This window comes from Neovison vison, chromosome 1, assembly GCF_020171115.1.
Source record: "Neovison vison isolate M4711 chromosome 1, ASM_NN_V1, whole genome shotgun sequence".
NCBI lineage: Eukaryota > Metazoa > Chordata > Mammalia > Carnivora > Mustelidae > Neogale > Neogale vison.
The window spans coordinates 32999874-33000683 of NC_058091.1; the positions used below are offsets into that span (position 1 = coordinate 32999874).

The 810-nt window shown below is 35.8% G+C and overlaps 1 pseudogene; it reads left to right on the forward strand.

Annotated features, from left to right (window-relative positions):
- Nucleotides 1-322: 322 nt before the first annotated feature.
- Nucleotides 323-421, forward strand: LOC122898225 (annotated as a pseudogene).
- Nucleotides 422-810: the final 389 nt, after the last annotated feature.

An 810-nucleotide genomic window follows, 5' to 3' on the forward strand; every position in this document is an offset into this window, starting at 1 on the left:
AAGAAAGAAAGAAAGAGAGAAAATAATAAGAGAAAATATATTTCTAATACTGTAGTGTAAAAAATCCGAGTATAAGCAGGCCCATGCAGTTCAAATCAATGTTGCTTAAGGGTTAGCTGTGTGTGTGTATGTATATACACACAATATATACATACTGTATATGATATAGTGTCATTTGAGAGTAGACTTGGATTATTTGCAAGTGTATACTGCAAACTACAGGTGAATCACCAAAAAAAGTTAAAAAAAAAAGTATAGCTGATTGTCTAAAAATGAAAGAAAATGGATCATTTCAAATGTTCATTTAAAAACAAAAAAGGCAGTGCTAGCTTCAGCAGCACATACACTAAAATTGGAATGATACAGAGACAATTAGGATGGCCTCTGCACAAGAATGAGAAGAGAGAAGAACCACATGGTCCTCTCAATTGATGCAGAAAAAGCATTTGACAAAATCCAACATCCGTTCCTGATTAAAACGCTTCAAAGTATAGGGATAGAGGGAACATTCCTGAACCTCATCAAATCTATCTATGAAAGACCCACAGCAAATATCATCCTCAATGGGAAAAAGCTTGCAGCCTTCCCATTGAGATCAGGAACAAGACAAGGATGCCCACTTTCACCACTCTTGTTCAACATAGTATTAGAAGTCCTAGCAACAGCAATCAGACAACAGAGAGAAATAAAAGGTATCCAAATTGGTAATGAAGAAGTCAAACTCTCTCTCTTTGCAGATGACATGATTCTTTATATGGAAAACCCAAAAGACTCCACCCCCAAACTACTAGAACTCATACAGCAATTCAG